This window comes from Wyeomyia smithii, chromosome 3 (assembly GCF_029784165.1).
Source record: "Wyeomyia smithii strain HCP4-BCI-WySm-NY-G18 chromosome 3, ASM2978416v1, whole genome shotgun sequence".
NCBI lineage: Eukaryota > Metazoa > Arthropoda > Insecta > Diptera > Culicidae > Wyeomyia > Wyeomyia smithii.
In genome coordinates, this window is record NC_073696.1 from 190,585,410 (window position 1) to 190,600,462 (window position 15,053).

Here is a 15,053-nt window from a genome sequence, read left to right on the forward strand (position 1 = left end):
TTTCAACTCAATCGAACTTAAGGAAGTAGTGTCTCAAATTGGTCGCTTTGAGTCTCATTTTTTCAACTGATGACGCAAGGCACAGTTCATGCAATTATCAATATGGAAATTTTTGTTGATACCAAAAATCTTAGACTTGCGTAAAACGCCGAGATCTGGTGTTTTCTCGAGAAAAAAAAATATTGAAAAAACTTGACTTTCTAGGACTTAGAAATTTTTGTGCTGGGAAACTCATTTCACTTGTCACACTCTTATTTTCACTGCACTGTCAATCTCACTTTACGGAGTTAATTTTTTTACTTCACTTTAGATGGAATCGGAAATAGGTCTCAAAAAATGAAGTGAGCATGAGAGTAATATATATTTCACCGTGAAATAATTCCCGTAACAAGTACCATTGGCTGAATATCGCACTCCAGGTATAAAAGTTAGAGCATTGCAATATTCGGAAATTTGTAGTACTACTTGGGGACTACAAGTTGGTCATACATCGTTTCTCAAAATTGTGCTGGTAGAGTCAGCACGCGAAGCGATATCGCTTGAAGTCTCAGAAGCACACTGGTCCAATTATGATACATTTTTTGGTCCGATCATGATTTACCCTGGTCCGATCATGATACAAATTCTATGGTCAGGAAAAACGATATATTTAAATGAATTTACGTCAGATTTGCTATAAATTGTTATTTTTGTAAACTAGACAGATAGACTTTTCCGATAAATATATATTATTTATGATTACATGTTATATTAATGGTGAAAATGTGACATGAAAAGCGATGTACCTTGAAAATAGTCTGGTCGGATCATGATAGATTACCCTTCGGGTATTTCGATTCTTTTTTTTACCTTGTGCTACATTCCGATTCGGAACTTGACCTTCTGTTTATTTATACACAGACTTCGCAGCCGACTATTTAGTGTAAAGGACAATTGCGGGGCTAGCGCTATGATCCTACTGACACTAACAGTCTCTCTCGAGACGAGACTCGAACCTACAACGACTGGCTTGTTAGGCCAGCATCGTACCTCGAGACCATCTGGGAGATTTTCGATTCGATTCTAGAATGGACAAAAGGTTCGAAAATAAACCTGAAAACACTACAATGATGTTTGTAACTTGCATGCAAAATAATGTTAAAAAATAACACATTATTTTTATTTTTCATCATTTGGCTTGCTTTTTGACGACACTCATTGTCGCTAAGTTGAAACCAATAATATTAACAAACCGGTTTGATTTTTCCCTCTTTCCTTTTAAATTCTTACCATTACCTAAAATGAAAATAGAATTTGTAACAGGTTTGCTAGGTCAAATACTTTTCGGCCCGAGTAGAAAGAAGATTCAGGACAAAGATTGTACCGAACAAGAAAGCAAAACAGAATTTGGAGGTGAAGAAGCGCAAAAAATCGATTGCGTGATTATAATCAACGAAACGAAGTATCTATCAGTTCTTCTTAGTCTGAAACTAAGGCCAATTGAATGATACATTTTCTCGCGAACGGCTATTATGTATAACTTAAGCAAACTTTTCATTAGAATTTGTCTATAAAAAAAAAAGATTTCTCCGGATCACACGAATAGATTGCAGACAAGTAATTTCCAAATCAACATTACTTATAAAATTAATAATAAATAATTCTTTATATAACTGCCCAAGACTGATAGTAAAATTAAAACCGTAGTTGCCTTGAAAAATACTACAAATTTTATTGAATAGTCAAATGGAAGAAAAAGTCATTGCCTAATTTATATTCATACAATCTTCTATATACATCTTGAGTGCGGCTCTGCCTTTTACACCGAACGCTCGGGGTAACGAAAATACCATTGTAAAGTTCATCCGGAGCACATTAAATTTCAGATTGCACATTGCGCCCGCGGTGATAACCTCCAGCACCTCGGAAACTCGGAAGTTCGCATGGCGGGAAATCGACACGGTTGCTCAATTTTCAAGTCAGCAAACAGTTACATCGCTTCAGCGCGGTAAGAGGTAAATTCAATCAACTTTTCTTTTATCACGCAATGGAACATCGCAAGGACCATCGGCCAATGCATTTCACTGTCTAGTACAAGCTTTTGAATGGATTCCCGCAGTGCTTGATGGTGGTGATGGTTGCGAACGCAAATTAACGCTGATGGAGAAATGCATTCCGAATCGATGCGCCCGAAGGGATGCGGTCCAAGATAGTGCACAAATTTTCCGTCAGGAAGGAAACCGCTCGAGAACATCGTCTACAAATTAGGAGCGAAATTTTCACAAACAGTGCTCCAGGAGCCCCACCAGAACGATGCACAATAGATGATGTTTAATGGATTGTCCCGGTGAAAGGGCTTTGCCAAGAAAACTTTAGCGATAAATTTAAGCTTGCTTTCGTGTTCTATCAGGATAGGGAAATCTTTTGGCGTTTTTCAGCGTTTTGGGTGTGAAGAGAATACCGATGGTTCACGGTTTTTGGTGAGTCAGTATCTAGGTCATCGGGTGCATTCGTTAAGAACTCCACTGTTTTCATTATTTCATACGTTATCATAATGTGAAGTAGAGCTACAGATATCTTCTTTACCCATAGAGCCAAGATCCATTGCTTTGATATATACTCATACAGACTATTTCAAAAATATGACTAAGCCAACGCAAATTTTAGCTCAATCATTGTTTACATTCAAAATATTTTTCATCAAGCAAAAATGCTTGAACTAGTGTGTTCTGTGTTGGGGGTTAGCACGAGTTGAAACGGATTTAACGAGCTCAGCGCAATATGCACAAAGTATTAAGTCAGATTTTTTATGTTCTAACTTACAAACACGTACCCAGTAAAAAAAATTTAGGACTTCCTAGTAGGTGTTCTTTTGTATACATTTAGAGTTATGACTTCTGGAGGCCAGATGTCATTAGATTGTGTTACTTTCCGTGTTAGCTTTGCTGTAGAAAGGTAGAAGTTGAAGAAGTGTCGAGTATTTATGTGCAGGTAATGTTGCATCAGAAGGATGTCTGCATCCTAACTTGCTGCTAATAATCATATTAAAGTTTTAGGAACTTTATGACAAAAGTGAATGTCAAACACGTCAATTTTTCTGCGGTTCTCCTTAGTAAATTTTGCACTCACATTTCTTTTATCTTTCCGACTTGATCAAGACAGTAACAGTTGTCTGTAAACAAGCGGCTTTTGAGTATCAACTTATAATTAGATCTCGACGCACTAGAGCTACGAGCTTAAGCCTCGAATTTGTGTAACTGTTTATGCTATACTTTATTCATAATGCAATAATTCATACAGTAATAGAGTACTTACTCTACTGTCCTATTTCATTTACTTCGTATGTGAAGACGTACCTGCAAATGAGAAAAGGGAATGTATCATTTATTTGTATTATATATCAAAGCGATGGCATATAGTTTTGATTATTGCTTTTGTGCAATTATAATGGACTCTATTCAAGTCGCATTTATTTACCTCGAAAAAATGGTTGAAATAATTTGAGACGCGAGTAAAAACCAAAACCTTTTACAAGTAACCATTAATCGCAGACTGAGTAAACTGGATTTATTACAACCAAACCAATGCAACCCAACGACTAAGCAGGAGCATTTAGTTATCGGCAAACTTGTCCTTGTATAAATCTCTACCTATCTCTAAACTATTTCTCAATGACTCAACAGTGATGCTAAGATATTACAGACTGTTGTTGCATTCTATAGCAACCTCTTCGCTTTTACTAAATCAGGGACGTAGAAAGTCTTTTACTCTAAGAAATGGATGACCGCTTAAGTTGAACTCCTCATTCACTCACGCCACTGATGCAGTTGCTTGTTTGCCATAGCTATAGATGGAAGGATTAGCGCGATAATATCGTAATCAATCTTCTCCTCTGCCGTTCTGGTCGCATCCGCCGTGTCCTCGGGGACAAAATAATTATAACTGTACGAGCGAAGCCGAGTTGTGGTGCAGGCTAGCTGCCAGCAGACTGTTGTCGATGAAATACGAACCAGGGAAATAAATCTTCATTCCGCTGAGTCAACTCCATCGAAGCACCTTGTCGTTATCTACTTCTGCGGTTTTGTTTTACTATGAACTGTTGTCCTCAGCCCAGATAATAGGAATAAAAATAGTTCAGAATTCGGAAATCGCTAATAAACAACAACAACTAACAATGTATTTCGTAGACTTTATTAAGTTTCTCGTACGTAAACTAATCAATACAATTGTCACGATGGCTTCGAACTTTTTTGAAGTTTCTCGTGCATAAACTAGCCAATAGTATAATTGTCATGATAGCAAACTTGATTGCCCTTTCGGTAGCTCATCTGATTCATTGTCAGTTCTTATCGTGAATATTTGTTATGACTACATGCGCCGGAGATTGTCTAAACTAATCTGACGACGACCACATGTCATAAATTTGAAATGAAATGTAACGTTACAATGTTACCATTAGGGGAAGTGGTGATAAAATGGACACCCTAAGCTATTCTCAATTTTCTCCACGCTTAGCCGCTGCCGTCTGTTTATCGGTCCAGGTTTAATTTTGCGTTTTCCGATACAATCACACAACATCTATAGTTTTAAATAGAAATTTGCACAATTTTGCTACCATCACTATGGGCTGTCCATTTTACCCGCACAGTACGTGTTTTTGAAAATACTCAAAAATATTGAAAAAATCATTCAAACAATTACTAACCTTTGATGATCTCTGGTGGTTAGTAGTCTGAGTACAGATATATGCACAAAAGTCCTTACGAAAAACTTTTTTACATTGAAAAAAGGTTATTTCTTGTGAGCCAAAAATAACACCAGGGTACGGGTCTACAGCCTGTTTTGCCCAAAATAAATAAACTAAACTAAAATGTTTTTCTCATAATGTATATTTGTCAAAAGAAAGGCTCTCCGAAGGTAATTTGGTGTAATGATTTTGGTGATTTTTCATGAGAAAAAATTATTCATTTACTAAAATGGCCGCCATTATGACAGTTTTAGAAATTTTTAAAACGGCTATATTACAAGTCAGATAATCCTTTTTTACATGTTGGAACAAAATTTCAGCCAAATCTCTTTAGTAGATGCTGAAAAAATCATACCACCAGTTAGGTACTGATTTAGAAAGAGCATCCACGTTTCTAGTTGCCAACAGCGTAATATTCACTATATTTGCATCCACGATATGAAACATAAATCTTCAAATATACCTTAATCAATAGCCAAAATACCCGAACACTTCATTTTACTCTATACATCTGAAAAATAATCACGAAAATTAATTACTTTCAAGCGTAGGGGCCCCTTAAGTTGTCTGTTACTACATTGTTAATATGGTTAGTAATCGAAAGTGATCCTTCAGATAGAACGCCTAGATCGCGAACTTTCTTTACGTGGTAGATCACTTCCATTGACCTCGAGCAAGGATATTTTACGAGAAAATGTCATAACTGAACAAACGTTAACGTTTAGGCCACTATCCGATCAGAATTGTCCAAAACTTTCCATGTTCAGTTGTAATTTAAGACAATCACTATTTGTTTTGATGGATAAGAAAATTTTCATTTCATCAGCATCAGTCAGTTATACCATAAGGTGATTCGTCTGGAAGATTGATCAGCACGAGTACGAATAACAGCGGTCCTAAGCGGCTTCCTTGAGGTACACCGGAATTTACAGTGAACGAGGCACAAGCGTGTCCCGCGACTTTCACATACTGGACTTTTCCTATCAAAGGGTAGCAGTCCGGAAGCCAGTGGCGCGTTGAATGCTTGAGAGAGTCTCTGGGCCAGACGACGAGGTAGTGTCGAGTTTGTGGATTCCATTTTTGACATCAATTTTAGATACATGGATTATTTTCAAGCCATTTTCGAGAGAAGGTATACAGACACATGAGGGCTGCTCTGCAGAGACACTAGTGAAATGTTCAGCAAAAAGGCTTGTCGACAATTGAGTATCTGTAGCGGATTTCCTAATATTTCCTTGACGTAAATATCTCCTTGACGGAATTCCAGAAAGTTTAAGGGTCAGTTTTCAAATTCTGCTGTATTTTGTTCAAGTAAACCTGATATTCTTCCCTTTGTGCAGCTTTCAACACGCTTTAGAGCAGCTCTTTTTGTCTTCAGTAATTAAATCAACCTCCCCAGCTGGTCTCGAGGTACGATGCTGGCCTAACAAGCCAGTCGTCGTAGGTTCGAATCTTGACTCGGGAGTAAGGTGGTTTACCGGTAAAACAAAAACCGGTAAAACCGATATTTTTTTCACTACCGAAATACCGGTATTGGAGAGGCGAAAAAACCGGTATTTTCGGTATTTTCTTTAAATTGAAAAAAAAACTTGTCACAATATTCATAAATCATTGTTAGGCTAATGAATGCTACTCACTTAGGTAGGCGTTACAAATCACATGATGATGTATACAGGGTGTAAGGTAGCTCACTTTCAATCAAATCCTTTAGGGGGTGATTGAGGACCCTATTTGATGAAAAAAATCCTTCTGCGCATATGGTCAAAATTTAACTACTGAAGAGTTATTCTCTTTTTCTAGTTTTCGGTTATGTTCACCTTCAACGAGGTCTGTCACAAGAAGTATGATAGCTAGCTCAGTTATGTTGGTGCTCTTAGAGAGCTGAGAAAAATTTCGTAATCAATAGTGTCTCAAAAATTTACAATTTCTGCTCGTTAAAGGCAAACATAACCGAAAACTGAAAATAGTGAATAACTCTGCAGTAGTTGAATTTTGACCATATGCGTAGAAGGATTTTTTTTCTCATCAAATATCGCCCCTTAAAGGATTTTATGTGAGCTCCCTAACATCCTGTATAATAAATACATTTAGACAGAAGCAACATTAAATATTAATTTACCCTTACCTATGTATCAATTTTTGTTATTTTCTAACAATCTGCTCGGATTCAGACGATGTGTTTGTGTGTATCGATAATATGTCAAAAAACTTCATATCAATAAAGCAACACATTCATTGTTTAAGTCTCTTTACACATTCATACTCACAGAGGCAACGCGTGGGTTTTAAACCTACTAGTTTAACAACAAATTACGAAAATCATAGTTTGAGGCAGTAATCACAATCATGTCAGCGAAAATATTATTCATTTTGTGCTATTTAAAAATAATAAATAAATATAAATAAATAAATAAAATTTGGATCAGGAATTTATTTTTTGTTGATACAAAGTGTTCACAGGATGAAATAATCAACCAATGAAGAATTTCATCCTAAAATTTACTGCTCCTTGAAAAATTGAAATTTGAATAGCTGTAGGCTGTAGCATGGTCAAAGCTTCGTCGCCCGTATCGCAGCAGGCTTTTATTAGCATCTAGCTGAATGTACTCAGCCTTACTCGTGTAAAAGTTTCTGCTTTTTCTATCATTTTCTATATTTTTATATATATTTTTTACCAACCTCTCATTTCAAATATTTATTTATATTTCAGTTACAAACTTGTTCATATGCCACATTTTTCGTTTCTCCATCAGGAGCTAAAGTTAATAAAATAATTATAATAATAAATAATTTGGACGAACTGTTTAAAGAGCATCGAGCAGAATAAAGAAGTATTTACCAGGTCAGGTCTGATCGTGATTTCTTGTTTTTTGTTATTACATGTGTTTTGAAATTATGTTCTTCGTAATCATTTCACTAGATTCATTCATTGGAGTTTTTCAAACACTGTTATCCAGTGTTGTATCTGGATCGTATACCACAAGAGATCAAAACAATGGTCGCAGAGGTTTTAATCTTACAAAAACAAATCTGGATCGTAATGAAGCATAGATACTCATAAATGCAAAAACATAATCATGCAGCGACACGTCCATATATAGATGCAACCTGAGACGCTAAACAAAAAATAAATTTCAAATTTAAATTTATGTAGGTAACGTCTTCGGCAGTGGCTTACTTCGGTAGGTTTTTGTATAAGACTGGGGCAGAAATCATTACTTCCCGAAACTATGATTTTAAGAATTTTGTAGTTGAAAAAGTAGGTTTAAAGGCCATGAGTCACCCCTGGTTTGTATTAATCTGGAAAAAAAATAAAAATACCGGGTTTTTACCGGTTTTACCGGTTTTTATTTTTATGAATACCGAAATACCGGTTTTTCGAAAAGTCGGTAATATCGACCACCCTACTCGGGAGAGACTGTTAGTGTCAGTAGGATCGTAGCGCTAGCCCCGCAATTGTCCTGTATACTAAACGGTTGGCTGCGAAGTCTGTGTATAGTAAACATAAGGTCATGTTCAGAATCGGAATGTAGTACCAAGCCTTTGCTTCTTTGCTTAATTAAATCAGAAGGATATTTGTGATTACACTTAGCACGTTTTATCACCACAGAAGTATGACCGGAAAGAATATCGCACATGGTGAAATAACAAAATATAGGCGTTGAAATTCACCCAGTTTTAAATTTCGCGATATCGCGAGAACCGACAACCGAAACACCAACTGATCGAAGTAAATCAACCATTACTACCACCTGCTTTTCATATTCCTCATAGGTACTCCAATCAACATTGCTCAGACATTCACGCACGTTTGCGACATTCATTACTTCCAGACTTAAACACTTTTCGATCATCCCTAGTTTATACTGATGATTCTGATTCATTTATTGGAATTACCGCAGAACTGTGGATTGTGATGTTGTATTAATGAGTACATATGGATGGACCGTTTCAATAATTTTAATAATAATTTCAATAAAACCACCATGCATTTCCAATGCAACCAATGCACAGTGGTCCACTAAGTCAAAAAGTGGAACTCAATTCCATAGCGCCTTCCACCTTCATCCTAGCTAAACAATGTTTTCGAAACAATTGTTGTATGAATGTCCGGCGTAATTGCAAATTGTCGAAAATTATGAAAAGTTTACTATACTAAAAATAAAAAAAACTGACATTTTTGTGTTAAGAGATAGAGGAATAGTTTATTCAATTCTAGAAGTTGTAGAAGCAGTGTGTCGAACAGTTGACATTTTTGCATGACACCGAATCGAAAATTACTGTTGCCTCTCTTGAAGACTGCGACAGCAGCGTTCAACTGTACGCTTCTCTATTTGAGAGAATCGTGTGACTAGAAGCCAACACGGATGGTTGACGTTTCTCTTTTGTGCCGATCTCCGGCCGCTTCGATATCTCGACTGTCGCATAGTGCGAATGATAATAATTAGCAACCATGCGACAGTTTAGTACAATAATAAGATGGAAAATAAATAATTTCTATGTATGTACTGCCGAAAACCACCACCAGAAGATTTAAACCCCAGCATCAAAACTTTTTAATTCGAAAATAGTTCGCTGTAGCGCAAGTCTCATCCAAATTTAGTATATTTAAGCAATGGCAGGACAATAAAAACATGAATCTTGCAAATTCAATTACCGTTCTCGGACCCAAATAAAAATCGATGCTAAGTAAATTGATTCCACTTCAATTCGTAATAAATGCAATACGTAATAAATGCTACAGTCAACAACACACGAGCCAGAGATTGTCAATATAATGACAACAATATAAAGAGAAGTGAGCGAGAGAATTTTTGTTCATATTGAATTCGTGACAAAAAGCAAGATATAAAAGCAGATCGTATGAAACTTTTGTGGCGGCTACTGTCGCGTAGTGTTTCATTCCACAGTGGTAATTACAAAAATCTTGCTACTGTCGTGTGAATACTGTAGCGTACCAGTATATTTCTCCACCCTGTGTGGAAGATTGAAAAATATGAAACTTTGTTAAACAAATGAAAATTCTATATTAATTCGGTAAAACGTTATAAAGTATATTATATAATACTTATCTTAAATTTAGCTTTTCGTATTAAGCATTAAACACGAAAGTATCGTTCGGAGGAATTGTTAAGGCCCACAAAAGAAGGCATCTCCAAGACTTTTCCTTAGAAAGTATTTTAATTCATTTTTTCAATAACTTCAAGACGTATAAGTTAATAAGTCAAAATATGCTATAACTTTTTAAAGAAAAGTCCTGGATACGAGTGTTCTTCAACGAAAACGTGTGTTTTGTATGCTCAAATGCTTCTTTAGAACAACGTTTCCTTGTAAAATGTAACTAACAAAAGTTAAGTACTAAAAACAAACTTTCAAGTAACTTTTAAATAAAATACTCTGTAACTCTGAACTTAATGAAGATAGGTATTTTGTTTGTTCAAAGAAGTTTTATATTTTTGCACGTTCTAAAACATTGCCAAATAAACTATTCCTTTATCTCTCAACCCAAAAAAGTAAGTATTCTTGTTATATGAAAACATACTGTAATATAGGCTCGCCGCACTCTAATCTGGGTGGATCGGAACAAATGGAACCAATTAGAGTTTGTAAGACTTCAGTTTAACTTCAAGGAAAAGTGTTGACATCATAATTCTACTTGCCCGAACAACACTTAAATGCAACTAACAAAAGTTAAATACAAAAAACTAAATTCAAGGTAAATTTTAAAATATTTACTTTATAACTTCGTATTGATTTTACCATTTGTTCAACCAAGTTTCATATTTTTGAATCTTGTACAACTTTCCTGAATAAACCATTACTCTCTCTCCCAAAACAAAAATGCTATTTTTTTTATTTCTAGTTTAGTAAACTTTTCTAAATTATTGAAAATTTGGAATTTAGCGGGTCATTTATACAAACAATTGTTCTGAAGACACTCTTAACCTAGGATGAAGGTGAAAGGCGCTATGGAATTAGGTTCCATTTTTTGCCTTATTGGACCACTGTGCAATGTACGTTTCGCGTGTATGCAACACAAGCCGACATGTGCAGGGACCTGGACGGCAATCTTTCCACTAACAAATGTAAGGTGAATAAACGGTGGAACCAGTACCACAACGAGCACCTCAACGGCGATGTAGCAAAGGACAACGACGAATGAGACCTTGGTGTATGCTCAGATGATCACAGAATTCAAGGCCCTGACTTCCAGGAGGTTAAGGAGGAGACCAGCCGGCTAAAAAATAACAATGCAGCTGGAACTGACCAACTCCCCAGCGAGCTGTTGAAACACGGTGGCGAAGCAATGGTTAAGGCACTACACTGGGAGTTGCCAAGATTTGGAATGAGGTTCCCCATCACTCATTTACGTACCGCAAATTTGATCCCAAGTTCCACTAGTTGCCGACCGGGATACGAATAACCTTGAGGGGTCATATCTACCAAATGCTCAAAAAAACATGGCTTTTTTCATGATTTTTTTTTCATAGGACATTTGAGATGTAAGGTATATAAATAATATATCATTGGATTGAGCAACTCTTGCAAAATAGAAAAAAAATTATTGCTATTTTTGTTACAAAATGGCGGCTGTGCAGGGATTGCCGTGAACCGCTTTTTTAAGTTGTTCCGCGGCGAGCAGTAGAAGTCGTGCCTAACTCCACTTTATAACCAAAACAAAAAATTTTTCATTATCTACATAAGTGTCGCTAGTGAAGTACACATGATTATATTTTTAGAATTTTTCTTTGCAAAACGGCAACGGTTTGAAAAAAAAGTTCTGTTTCGACAAAAAAATCGACTTTGATTGTTTATAACTTTAGTTGTTGTTAATCAATCGCTAAAATCGTGTGCACTTCACTAGATAATCTAATAAAAAAGTTACAGTTAAAATTTCAAATCAATCTGATATAAACTTTTTCAGTTCTACTGTTTACCGATTTTGAAAACACGGTTTTGAGAAAAACGCCTTTAAAGTTCCAAAATGCTATAAATCTTAAGAATTGCAGTAATAAAACCCCTGATATTTTTTTCCTTCAGTCAGCTATCCCTGCGCCGTAAAGTTGTCATTCCTAGGTTTTATTTTCCTCTTTTTCCTTTTTGTTATCTGATGTGAGGCTGCGCCTAGCCTCTTTCGCGATATCAGACATGCGATGTTCAGTGACTTTAACACAGTTGGCACCTGATCCCATGCAAAACTCAAACTTGTCACTCATATTTGAGAACTTTTGAATATAACTCACAGTTAAAAAGTAAAGAAAAACTCAAACAAAAAATTACACAACGAGAACGGCTGATCGACTAAACAAAGGGAAATTGTGAGTAAACACGTTCTGTAGAGACGCCATAACGGTCGAAACTTGATACAGAGATCTCTATACTTAAAAATTGAAACACGATAACGAGCATAAGTAACTTCTGCAAGTTTACAAAGCCTCGAAAGAAAAAGAAAAACGAGCATCGCCAAATTAAACGAAAAATGTGATTTTGGAGTATAAAAGTTGTTCGATAAAAATTGATTTAAACGAGCTTTGAGTTTAGATCTGTACTTGGACGATGTAGATTTTGATTCTTGGATAGTTTTAGCATGATTTAGGGAACATACTTAAATGACATAGCAATTTTTTCATGATTTTCAAATCCCCCTCCCCTCTCGTAGCATTTGGTCACAAAACTTTAACCCCTCCCCTAAAAAAACGTAGTATTTGATTACCCCCCCCCTCCGGCATTGAGAAAAACGTACAAAAATACAAGTGGTAACATATATACAAAAAATTACTTGAAAAAAATTACCATGTACAATTCAATTAATTTATCACTCATACACTTGTGACAGCATTTCGTATGATGTCAACTTCGCTCTGGATTAATGCCTTCTGCTTCGAAGGGTTTGTGTTTTGGTACGAGAAGGAAATATGTTTATACAACTTCACGTAATCTATGTCTGTAGAAAACACAGAAAACGTTCTGGAATTCGCAAAAAAACTAAAACTAAAACTAATCGCTGCAAAACTTTGTGCAATGTTTTAGTGTGTTGGGTTAAGTCATAAGTCATTTCGGTTTTTCTTTGATATTCATAGGCAATATTTTTATTGACGGAAATAATTTCTTTCAGTTATGTGTTGTCCTATTTTGTCGATGACCTTTTGCCATCTCTCGCGTCGTGTAATGGCGGTTTGGCTCGATTATTGCGTTTATTTTGTCATCCTCAGCTACAACCTGAAGGGTCTTCCTGAACGTGGCGCATCTTTTACATTAAAATTACAAGAATGAAATTTTGCATATCAATTCTGGCATTGGCGTTCTGTTAAGCAGTCTGCACCGTACTATTCGCACAATTTTTAATGTGCCTGTATTGCGTTCTTCCCTTTCCAGTAATAGAACAATTGAATGGACCGACATTCCTCACTTTTCTGTTCCATCTTTCATCCACTGTTATATGATCACTACTGAATTAATTCAGTTATTCGTAATTTTGGTAAAGACAATTGAAGTGTCTACTATCGAATGGTAATCAGGTGAGATGGTTGGAGTAAAGACAATTGGTTGAAATTACAAGTGTTGGAATGTTTTGTTCAAAACCGAAATTACTTATGACTCAACCCAATATTTTTAGTATCCTTTTTTTCTGTAAAAAATGGTCTTTCAAAATAAATGCTACGTCGATTTCAATCCAACACCTCCCCCACCCTTGTCACAGCTCGTCAAAAAACGATGATATCCCCCCTCCCCCCAAGAATGCTACGTTATTTAAGTATGGTCCCTCAGGCCAATTATAACAAAATGGCGAAACAATTTTTTTTTGGTAGATATCACCCCTTAACGAAATTCGGGAAACCAACTGCCAATGGAAACTTTGATCCTATGCTAACTGGGAAGCGGGGTCCAACGTGTTTGTGTCTCCATTTTGGGGGCGGCGTACGACAGCGTTTGACCCTAAGCACTCGGATGAATTATGAAATGCTGTATCCCGCCAGCCTAAGATAGCACCACATCAGCAGGATATAGGTATCGTGATTCTGGTAACGTAGCATACTGAAACCTTTCCTAACCACAAACAACGAAATTAGAAACAGAAAACGATAAACGATTGGAAACTAGGAACTTTTGACGTCTGATCGATGTGAGCTGGCTTGCCTGCTCGAGAACTACAGCGGCAGGGAGTCGAAATCGGTGGAATATTAGAAAACAGTAGTTATCCGGTGGAGGTCCGCAGCTACTTCAACAACAGTCACCTGCGCACTGACAAACGATAAGTCCGATGACATCAAAGATGAGTTCTATGAAAAGCGTAACGAATCTATATCGAGTAAATAAAACACGACGTAAAAGTCTTCATCTGAGATGCAAACATAGCCTCCACTCGTCAACCAATAAAAACGTTTTGAGGCTAATAAACTTTGCCAGAGGAATGGTCATATTATGTAGCTCCATTTCTCCACGTTTGAAAATTTGGAAATACACCTAGAGGCATTCAAATGAAGAAACCGACCGATCGCGTATTGAATGACGGTTGGCACTTTTCGGATGTTACCTATGTTAGTTCTTTTCAGGGACTCTAACCATTATCTCGTCGTTTGTAAGATCCGCGTACGGCTGTCTGGCACAAAGAGGACGATGCGTTTCAACATACAGCAGATAAAAGCTGACGGCGTGGTAGAAGAATACGCCAGATAGCTGGATCAACGGATCGGTGAACAGCAAGAGGATCGAGTGGAAAACCTGATTGGGCTGTGGAGTATTAACACAGTATTCACGGTGCCATTGGAAAAATTGCGAGAAAGAAAGTAGGTACTACTGCCTACTTAGGTCAGTCGCGTAGAAGACAGCGTAACGACTGGTTTGATGCCGATTGCCATAGAGTGGCAGACGACAAAACTCGTGCCAGGAGTCGCATGCTCACTGCGGCTACGCGTCGAAACAGAGCTGAAAAAGACGTACGGGGCTCCTTTAAAACAGTCAATAGAGTCAGCTGGAATTTTCCTGTGCCTGTGATGTGTAATGACAAGGAGAGCATCCTGCTTACAGATTAACCGACGGTTGCAGCCAGGTGGAAAGAATACTTTCAGTGCTATTGAACGGAGCAAGATGAGCGAAACAAAAACAGGATGAGGAGTGTGTGTGACAAACAAGCTGTGTAGCTACAAACACAGGAGGAGGTTGAAAAGGTGATTAGTTAGCTGAAAAATGACGCTGAGAAGGATGGTATCTCGGCCGAATTTCTAAAAATGGCAAACGAACAGCTGTACCATGAGATCCACCAGATCTTACTGAGCATCTGGGCGGATGAACAAATGCAGAACAACTGGTTGAAAGACCTCAAAGG

At 36.9% G+C, this 15,053-nt stretch overlaps 1 protein-coding gene across 7 annotated transcripts in view; it reads right to left on the reverse strand.

Moving 5' to 3' along the window:
- Positions 1 to 15,053, reverse strand: part of LOC129733224 (ras-specific guanine nucleotide-releasing factor 2-like) — a 502,518-nt gene that overhangs the window by 192,811 nt on the left and 294,654 nt on the right. The gene's annotated exons all lie outside the window — the stretch shown is intronic.